We start from the raw sequence: 10430 nt of genomic DNA, 5'->3' as shown, positions 1-10430 counted from the left end.
TTAGTTCATAATCTTAAATAGAAACATCTCAAAGTTAAGATAACAACAAGAAATAAAGAAACCCAAATAAGCTTCTAAAAAAATTAAATAGAGATCTTCAATCTTGAAGGACATCCGCTTCCGAGATGATTCTGATGGTGTTCTTCGAGTCTTTTCTTCAATCTTCTCTGTGTGTCACCTTAGGTCTTCTTCTAATTGATATTTATAGACTTTAGAATGCTCAAGAACCCTAAAAATTGGGTTTTTCTGCGTGTTTGGGAAACAAGGTGCAAAATCGACACGGGCTAGTACATGAACGTGTGCTCAACCCGTGTGGGTCACACAGGCATGTGGCCAGCCCATGTGGAAATACCTAGGCCGTGTGGATACTAAAAATAGCTCTTTTTGTTTTATTTTGCCTTGTTTTTCACTCCTTTCGTTCCCCTATGCTCATTTATGGCTTATCAAATATCCCCACACTTAAGCATTTGCTTGTCCTCAAGCAAAATCCTCAACTCATAATTAAAAATTAATCTTTCTCAACTTATAATTCTCATCAATACTATTTTGTCATAATTCACAGATAATCATACATTGATAATTCAACTAAAAGAGCACTTAAAGATTCAAACAATCCAAGTCGAACATTTTTAAAGCATGAAAACATAGGTATTTCCCTTTATCTAAGTAATTACCTTTAATTCAAAATCGACAAGAATTGACATCCTCACTAAAGATTCACTCAAATCACTCAAAGTGTTTAAGGTTCAAAAATAAGCGTTCAATAGTCAAACATGAAAAGTCATTACCATAGACTTGCATGAAAATCAAATCAACACCACTATAAAATGAGATGATACACAAATCAAAAGGTCTTTAAGAGGTTGTAATAGGGCCTAGGTTAAAGGTGTGGAGAAAGGCTGAAAAAAGATTAAAATTGAGATTGAATGGATAAATTACCAAACTAGAAAAATAAACAAATGTTGAATTAAAAACAATTACATCACTCAAAAACTATTCAAGAATAACACGAGCTTCTTCTCAAAACATGGATTGAACTGTTCAAGCTCAATTAACATAGAACTAAATAATAATCAATATATATGTATTTATTTATTTATTTATTTATTTCTCATCATTTTTTTCATTTTTTTTGAACAAGAATAAGAAATAACTCAGCAAATGAAACAAAGAGCATAGTTAGGCAATTAACCAAATCAAATCTCAACAAAAAGGGAGTCAATAAAACGGGAAAATTTTCAATGAACAAAAAAATGAGTTATGGGTTACCATTAATGGGTAAATCAAGAAACGGTGTGTTAGGCTCAAAGAGGTTTACTAAGGGTTAATTATATAGGTAGGCTTTTTGGGATAAGTGGGTTTAAACCTAAGTGTCTTTATAATCTCAGTATATCAAATCAAATGTGTGGTCTTGACATGCATAATCGAAGCAAGTTCTACAATAACAAATCAATATTGGCACACTCATAACCAATAATAAAAATGAGCAAGAAAAATGTATGCTCTAAAGGTTCAAAATCTCACAAAAAAAATTATGGTTTTTTATGTCAATCTTGCAAATCTCAAACTTCAAGGTAATACCTCAATTCAGGGAAAAAACCTAAAAGTTTTTAATTTTGAAAATAGACTTATCATGCTTGATTCTCTCATGTCTTAAAGTTTAAAACAACCAATGCACAAATATCTATGAATTTAATCTAAAACATATCAATAAAAATCAAAAGTCGATAAAAATTCATTCTAATAGTAGTATGAGAAAATTACTTAAACACAAGACATAATTCAGAGATTTTCTAATAATTATATAAATAACCTCCCTACACTTAAGATGTACATTGTCCTCAATGTAAAAACATAGATAATCATAGTATAAACAGAATATCATAAGACTAAGAAAATAAAAATAAACATAAAAATAAAAATAAAATAAAACGACGGTGGAACACTGGTGGTTCAGGGCAGGCATGCGCGTGGGTGCTATGGGGGAAGAAGCAACAGTTGACACACGGGGGTCGAGTCATTCGTGGTGGTGTGAAAGGTGGTAGTGAACGGAGGGGAAAAAGGGTAGGAAAAGGAAGAAGGGAGGGTGGTGTGGTCGTTGGAGAATGAGTGGCTTGAAGGAAGGAGGAAAGAGGGAGAGGGCGTGGATTGGGTGGCTGGTCGGAGTGGTTGTGTGGTGGTGCGAGGGCTGGAAAAGAGGGAGGAGAGGGAGTGGTAGAATGGGTGGCTCGAAGGGGTGAGGAAGAAGGGAGAGGGCGTAGGCAATGGAGAAACTACGGTGGCCGAATTTGCAAGGAAGAAGGGTGATCGGCGGTGGCCAGATTTGTAAATGGAAGGCTGACGGCGGCTAAGGTTAAGGGTTGGCAATTTGGGGAAGATAAAAGTAAAAAGAAAAGAGGGACACGGTCGTGTAATTCGGCTGTGTCTTGCACACGACCGTGTGTCTTGCCCATGTAACTCTCTGACTTGTTTAAAATTGAAAAAATTAGCTCCAGGTTTCACACGTCCTAGGACACGCTCGTGTGGACTATTTTAGGCCGTGTCTCTGTCGTTTTTTTGGAATAATTAAGTCTCAGTATCCACACGACCAAGGATACACCCATGTGTCCAGGCCGTGTGGATCACACAGCCATGTCGTCAGGCTTTGTAACCCACTGTCGAACCTTTTATAATGCACACGGCTTAGGACACGCCCGTGTGTCTAAGCCATGTGGGTCAAAAACACTTTTTTTTTAAAAATTAAAAATTAATTAGTTTTAAAAATAACATGAAATAAAATTAAAAGAATTAGTAGTGTTAACACCTGGGTTGCCTCCCGAGAAGTGCTTATTTAAAGTTTAAGCTCGACTTACCTCGTATTTGCACAGTCACGATGGTTCGCGGAGTCGGAATTCCTTTTTCTCGTTATCAATTCTATTACAACATAAGGTTTAATTCGAGTACTATTTACCTTAAATGTACCAAATTCAAAATGAGTTACCTCGACTGTACCGTATGGGAAGACATTCAGTACCATAAAGAGATTTGATCCATTTGCATCAAGCTCCAAAGTTGCAATTCGAGGATTTGTTTTATCTAGAAGTACCTTGTCTCCAACCTTAAATTGTTTCATTCCATCCACATGTTTATCATGGTGTCTCCTTAACTTTTCATTCGTGCTTTTTTGGTTTCTCCTTAACATGTGTTTGCCATTCATCTAGTTCATCGATTTGCAACATTCGTTCATCATGACTCTGTTTTTATCGTATGGACTGGAACGTGGCTCCATCACATTTTTTCGAGAGATTTCCTGCAAAGAATTTTGAGCCACATGGTTACTCATATTAACAAAACCTATAAAACCATCTCGATCATTAAATGTCTTAACAAAATCACGAGCTTAGAGAGTAATCATTTTGTCACCTACATGAAGTACTAATTCACCTGTAGGAACATCAATAATAGTTCTAGCAGTTGCTGAAAAGGGTCTTCCTAAAATTCAAGTTACTTCATTACCCTCATCCATTTCTAAAACAACAAAATCAACTGGGAATATGAATTTATCAATTTTTACAAGAACATCTTCAATAATACCCTAGGAAATCTAATGGTTCTATCTGCTAATTAAATACTCATCTTAGTTTGTTTGGGTTTTCCAAGACCTAATTGTTTAAACATTTTATAGGGCATGACATTAATACTCACCCCTAAATCAGCTAAAGCATTATTAATATTCAAACTACCAATTAAACAAGGAATAGTAAAACTCCCTAGATCTTTCAATTTGTTGGGTAGTTTATTTTGCAAAATGGCTGAGCAAACTGCATTTAGCTTCACATGCGACGAATCATCTAACTTCCTCTTGTTCGCCAAAAGCTCCTTTAAAAATTTAACGAAATTCAGAATATGTGAAAGATCTTCAATAAACGGTAAGTTAATATGTAATTTTTTTAGAAGTTTAAGAAATTTACCAAATTGTTCGTTCAAGTGGTCTCTTTTCGTCACGTTAGGATATGGCACTCGAGGTTTATATTCCTTACCACCCAGTTTTTGTTCATTCTGGCTTACCTTAACCTTACCTTTACTTACCACACTTTCTTGCCTCGGTCTTGATTTAGATTCAACTAACCCTTCTTCATCTCAAATAGTAATTGCATGAAGTTGCTCCCTCGGGTTAGTTTCAGTATTGCTAGGCAAGCTACCTTGTGGTCTTTCTGAGATTAGCTTAACAAGCTGACCTATTTGGTTCTTAAGCCCTTAAATTGACGCTTACTGATTTTTAAGCACTGCTTTAGTGTTCTGAAAACGGGTTTCTGACACTGAAACAAAATTTGTTAACATCTCCTTAAGATTCAGCTGCTTCTCTTACTGGTAAGGTGGTTATTGAAAACCTAGAGGAGGTTGTGCTCTCTGATTTCCTTGACCACCCCAAGAGAAATTGGGATGATTCCTCCAACCTGCATTATAAGTGTTACTGTAAGGATTATTTTGAGGACTAGGATTATTATCCATATAATTGATTTGTTCGTTCTCTGTGCTAGGATCGTAGGGTAAATAATTTGGATTGTTCATTCCTCCTCCATCCGTGCTGCATTACATCACCGGTTGTATCTGTGTAGAAACACATAAACCATCAATTTTCTTATTTAACAATTCTACCTAATTCTATAACATGGTGACTACATCTACATTAAAAATAACAGTTGCTTTCATCAGCTTTGTCCTCATAATTTGCCACTGATAATTGTTCAGTGCCATCTCTTCTATAAACTAATAAGTCGCTTCAGGTGTTTTGTTGTTCAAAGTACCACCGACTCCTGCATCAATCAATTGCCTAGTTGAGGGATTAAAACCGTTATAGAAGGTTTGAACCTGTAGCCATAAAGGCAACCCATGGTGAGAGCACTGTCTCAATAAATCCTTATACCTCTCCCATACATCATATAGGGTCTCTAAGTCGATCTAAACGAAGGAAGATATATAATTCCTCAACTTGGTCGTCTTAGTCGGTAGGAAGTACTTCAGTAAAAATTTCTCGGTCATTTGCTCCCATGTAGTGATAAAACCTTATGGTAAATAATTTAATCATTTTTTAGCTTTGTTCCTCAATGGGAAGGGAAACAACCATAGGCGAATGGCATCATCAGAAACGCCATTAATCTTGAAAGTATCACAGACTTTCAGAAAGTTAGCCAAATGAGTATTGGGATCTTCGTCTTGCAAACCATCAAACTGAACAAATTGTTATATCATCTGAATAGTGTTTGGCTTCAGTTCGAAATTATTTGCAGGAATAGTGGTCTCACAATACTCAATTCAGCCCCAGTTAGAGTGGGATTAGCATAATTGTACATAGTTCGAAGAGCAGGATTCGAATTTGTAGGATTCGCAGCAACCACAGGAGGCAGTTGATTATTCTGATTATCAGTCATCTCCTCAGTAACAATAATAACGTCCTCTTGCTCTTCCACTATATTCTGTTGACTCTGCCTTGCTTCTCTACGATTTCAATGAGTTGTACTTTCAATTTCACCATCGAATAGTAATGGTCCCGACGGGTTTCTTCTAGTCATAAACTAAAGGAACCTGCCAGAAGCAAATAAAAGAAAAATTAGAAAACAAAATATTAAGCTAAAAAAACAAAAATAAAATGCAGTAAAAATAAATGGCTAAATTAATCAAAATCAAGTGTTTCTAATATTTTAATCCCCGGTAACAGCATCAAAAACTTGATTGTCACTAAACTAACTATAAATACAACTAAGGCAAGTGCACCTATCGAACAATAGTATAGTTATGGTGAGTAGGGAATATCGTATCCACGATGACTAAAAGTTCTAGTAATTACCATTTTTCTATTATTTAGCCGAAAATTTGGAGTGATTATTTTTAATCTAAAATTACTAAACTAATTTAACTAAGAACGTAACCGAGAATAGAATAGGAAAATAATTGAAGATACCAATTAGAGAGACAATACCCAAGAAAGAATCCACCTAGACTTCACTTATTATTATGAATCTGAATTAAATGATTTATTCACTTGTGCCTTGATCCGTAGAAATCCCTAAATTATGTTAATATATCTTTTGAAAGTAAGAACAACTGAATCTAGGTTGATTAACTGAAATCTCTTTCTAATCAAAAGCCCTATCGTCGTATTAACTCGATCTATGGATTCCCCTATTAGATTTGACTTTAATCCGGTAGATTTATGTCATCCTATTTTTAGGATTACATGCAACTCCACTCAATTAGGCTAAACAGAGACTTTTACTCCACTATAATAAGCACATTAAACATGAATTAATATATTTAGATTATTAAAACATGAAATAAGAATACATAATTGAGAACAAGAATCAAGTATTTATCATGTAAATCAGAAATCAAATAATAAGATTCATCATAGGTTTCATCTTCCCTAGGTATCTAAGAAATATAGTTCATAATCCTAAATAGAAATATCTCAAAGTTAAGATAACAACAAGACATAAAGAAACCCAAATAAGCTTCTAAATAAATTAAATGGAGATCTTCAATCTTGAAGGAGATCCGCTTCTGAGATGATTTTGATGGCGTTCTTCAAGTCTTTTCTTCAATCTTCTCTGTGTATCACCTCAGGTCTTCTTCTAATTGATATTTATAAACTTTAGAATGCTCAGAAACCCTAAAAATTGGGTTTTTATGTGTGTTTTGGAAACAATGTGCGAAATCAACACGGGCTGGCACATAGGCTTATGCCCAACCCGTGTGGAAATGCTCAAGCCGTTTGGATACTAAACATAGCTCTTTTTGTCTGATTTTGGCTTGTTTTTCACTCCTTTCATTCCCCTATGCTTACCTAAGTATAGAAATATGAATTTAAATGATTAGGAGCATCAACTTCACTAATTTACATGATAAACCATCCAAAAATGCATCAAGAATGGGATTAAAAACATGTTACTTTTATGGCTTATCAATAATTTATTCAAATTTCAATAATGCCAAACCATTAAAATCCACTATCAACTCTAATGGTCTAATTACCATATAGGGACCTCCACTTTATAGTTCTATAGCTATTTAATACATGTAGCTATTAGAACTCAACTTTTGCACTTTACGTGATTTAGTGCTTCGTGTAAGATTCTCTGAATAAGCTCTGGATTCTTCGGTACAGAAACTCTACCTCTGAATAATAAACAATCATTAGGTCTTATCTAAAATTCTAAATCAGAAATTGACTCACACTGAACCCGTTTACCTAACAAATCGTCATCACATTCCTGAGCTTCACAGATTTGTTGTAAAAATATCTATTTAGCTTTTAACTTGGCTAAGATTGAACCATCATCAGACAATGTTAGTTGTGTATTCATCGCTCGCAGAGCAAATAAAGACTTTTTAGCAACTACATTCGCTTTTCTTGGATGATAATTAATAAAGCGAGCCATCTACGCTGTCTCAGGTTCAAATCTTTCTACGACAACAAATACTTCAAAATTTTATGATCGGTAAACATATGACATATTTTGCTGAACAAATGGTGTTGCCAAATTTTCAACGCAAACACAATAGCTACCAACTCTAGGTCATGTGTCAGATAGTTCTTTTCATGTGACTTTAACTGTCTTGAAGCATAAGCTATTACACAATAGATGCCTTCCTACGTCAAAACACAACCTAAACCATTTAAAGATACGTCACTGAAAATTACAAATTTTTTACCTAATTTAGGCTGAACCAGAACTGGTGCTTTAGTCAACAGTGCTTTCAACCAATTAAAACTTTCCTGACATTTCTCGGACCATTCAAATTTCACATCTTTCTGTAAAAGTTGTGTCATCAGTGTAGCTATCATCGAGAACCCTTTAACAAACATTCGGTAATAACTAGCTAATCCCAGAAAACTCTTGACCTCAGAGACATTTTTGGGTGGTTTCTAGTCAACAACTATTGAAATTTTACTCGGATCAACTCTAATGCCTTTTGCCGATACTATATGTCCCAGAAAACTAACTTCTTAAAGCCAAAACTCACATTTGCTAAATTTAACAAATAGTTGTTTATTTCGTAGAGTTTGTAACACAATCCTTAAGTGTTCAGCATGTTCGGACTTGTCTCGAGAATAGATCAGAAGTCGTCAATAAAAACCACAACAAATCTGTCTAAATACGATCTGAAGATTCTATTCATCAAATTCATAAATACTGCAGATGCGTTAGTTAAACCAAACGACATCACAAAAAATTTGTAGTGTCCGTACCTAGTTCTAAATGTAGTTTTCAGTACATTTGAATCTTTCACCCGTAGCTGATAGTAACCAGAACGAAGATTAATCTTCGAGAATACTGTGGCACCTTTCAACTGATTAAACAGATCGTCAATACGAGGTAGTGGATATTTGTTCTTGATTGTAACTTTGTTAAACTAACGGTAATCTATACACAATCTCATCGATCCGTCCTTTTTCTTAACGAACAGAACCGGTTCACCCCAAGGTGAAAAACTAGGTCAAGCAAAACCCCTATCTATCAATTCTTGTAGCTATGCTTTCAACTCTTTTAACTCAGTAGGAGTCATTCTATAAGGTGCTATCGATATCGGTGATGTCCTCGGTACCAGCTCAATAGCAAACTCTACTTCTCTGATCTGTGGTAACCCAGGTAACTCCTCCGAAAATACATCAGGATACTCACAAACCACTGGTACTAATTTAAGTTTTGATTCAGATACTTTAGAGTCTAGCACATATGCAAGGTAAGCATTGCAACCTTTCCTCACATATTTCTGTGCCGACATAGCTAATATAACCATTGGCAACTCACTCAGATTATCAGATTCAATATGAACCGTCTCACTGTTCTGACATTTCAATATAATAAGCTTTCATCTATAATTTACAACAGTGTCATGTAGAGTTAGCCAATCCATGCCCAGAATCACATCAAATTCATCAAACGGTAACAACATCAAATCAGCTAAAAAGTTGTAACCCTGAGTCATTAAAAGACAATTCTTGTAGACTTTATCAACTAGCACATACCAACCTAGGGGTTCGATACTTTAACCACGAATTTAGTGGACTCAATATTTAAATTCTTACTAAACACTAAATTCATGCACACATATGAACGAGTGTATCCCGGATCAATCAAAGTAATAATAATAGTATCAAAAATAGAAAAAGTACTGGTAATAACATCTGCCACAGAAGCATCCTTTCGTACACGAATAGCATAGGCCCTAGCTAGTGCTCGTGCCTCGAATCTCAAAGCAAAATCTTTTGTATCACCATGGCTTCCACTCACATTTTTGGGATTACGAGGTGGTATACCTCTCGCAGCAGTGTTGCTCGACCTCGTGATCTGAGCTTTTTCTTTCTCGAATTTCTCTGGGCAATCTCTAAGATAGTGGTCTAAAGAACCACACCTGAAACGTGCTCCATTCTTTAATCGACACTCGCCATAATGTGGCTTCCTATAGTGCTTGCACTCGAGCAATACATTTCTGGCACTACCCACACTTGCTACAGATGTAGCTTGAGGTTTTGGACTCGAACGTCGGGTACCTCTGTCTCTACTAGAATAACCCATAGAAGCTGTAGAACGGTTGTGAAGTTCTTTTGATTTCTTTGATACCGTCTGATATGACTTCCCCGTCGATCTATTTCTTGAGTTTCTAGCTTCAAAATCAGCACATCTTTTCTCTTTACTGAGCTCCTCGGCTTTATGTGCTCGATCAACCAATACCATGAATTCCTTCAGCTCATGAATTCCAACTAGTAACTTTTTGTCTTTGTTCAGCCCTTCTTCAAACCTCTTACACATAGCAATCTCGATCGAAATACACTGACGACCATATTTACTCAGTCTAACAAATTCCCGCTTGTATTCTGACACAGTCTTACGTCCCTATTTAAGCTGAAGAAATTCTTTGCATTTTTTATCTAGAAACCTCTAACTAATATATTTCTTTCGGAACTCAATTTGGAAGAATTCCCAAGTGACTTGCTCTCTCAGCACAACAGAAATTAACGTGTTCCACAACTGGTGAGTTGAATGACAACACCGCACATTTAACACATTCAGCCAGTGAACAAGATAACTAATCAAAAACCCTGATTGTATTCTCTAACCAGAATTCATCTCTTTAGGGATCATCTTCAGCAATAGCTTAAAATTTTTTAGACACGTACTTACGAATCTTATCGATAGGTGGCTTACTAACTCGGATTGATTCTATACATTGAGGAATAACGGGAACTGGTTAGGGAGCAGGAGGGGGTGAAGGTTGTTGAGCAGTCAGATTCGTCCGTACGAACTCGGTAAACCATTCATTCATCATTTGGAAGAAGGCTTCTTTAGCCTCTCCTCCCCGGCCCTCAGATACAGGTCGTGTACCTCACGATGCTACTCTGTGAACGGAGGCTTAAGCGTTACTCTCTACTTCATCAGAGTCAGCTT

The 10430-nt window shown here is 35.9% G+C and overlaps 1 non-coding gene across 1 annotated transcript; it reads left to right on the top strand.

Moving 5' to 3' along the window:
* The first annotated feature begins 4867 nt into the window (after positions 1-4867).
* Positions 4868-4974, top strand: LOC128035078 (small nucleolar RNA R71). The gene has a single exon (XR_008191482.1). It is a non-coding gene; the product is annotated as a small nucleolar RNA R71 (small nucleolar RNA).
* Positions 4975-10430: the final 5456 nt, after the last annotated feature.

The sequence above is a fragment of the Gossypium raimondii genome, chromosome 11 (assembly GCF_025698545.1).
Source record: "Gossypium raimondii isolate GPD5lz chromosome 11, ASM2569854v1, whole genome shotgun sequence".
NCBI lineage: Eukaryota > Viridiplantae > Streptophyta > Magnoliopsida > Malvales > Malvaceae > Gossypium > Gossypium raimondii.
The sequence above is the reverse complement of the archived record's forward strand: the minus strand, read 5'-3'. Positions and strand labels throughout refer to the sequence as shown.